This window comes from Formica exsecta, unplaced genomic scaffold (genome assembly GCF_003651465.1).
Source record: "Formica exsecta isolate Colony F162 unplaced genomic scaffold, ASM365146v1 scaffold2029, whole genome shotgun sequence".
In the NCBI taxonomy this organism is placed as follows: domain Eukaryota; kingdom Metazoa; phylum Arthropoda; class Insecta; order Hymenoptera; family Formicidae; genus Formica; species Formica exsecta.
Window position 1 is genome coordinate 16,059 of NW_021849326.1, and position 719 is coordinate 16,777.

Consider the following 719-nt stretch of genomic DNA (forward strand, 5'->3'; position numbering starts at 1 on the left):
ATATCTATAATCAACAAAAATATTTTGCAATCCTACTAATATTCGCATTCTGTCGGTATCCGGCATCCTCTTAAATATCCAGTTTTTCATTGTCAGACTATGTATAAATCTTGATTTTTACAAATCTTTGTTTGTTAATAACTTTTTAATAAGCAACGAGCGACGATTAAATTAGAAGAAAAAGTTACTCAGAATTATGTCCTTGATAACATATGTCAAGGTCAAGGTCATTGGGGCTGGGTCCCCTATTCGCTATATTTACCATATATACATTAAATAACTAATTCTTATAATGGGGTCTAGATGTAAAAGTTAAAGATAAATTGATGTTTGTTTTAAACTGGTAAAAACGGGGAAAGAGCGCAATATTATTAACAGGTCTAAGACAGGTCACAATCGATTGAAACAAACGTATTAACATTTAATGTAGCCATTAATCAGTTTAAAAGATAGAGTATTGGTTGTATGCAAATTTCAAAGGTTTATAATTAAAAATAAGATATCTATGTATGTATTATAATTTAAAATGGACCACCCTGTATATAAGGTCAGAAAAATAAATAATCGATAAATAAAAAGATGTAAGTTAATGTAATCGGTGTATCTATATGCATTGCCATCGCCGAAACTCTCCTCGAATATAACAGAAATTATGTACGTCATTTCCAAATGTACGCACACGAGTATTCAGGTAACATAGCGAAAGATGATCAGCGGAG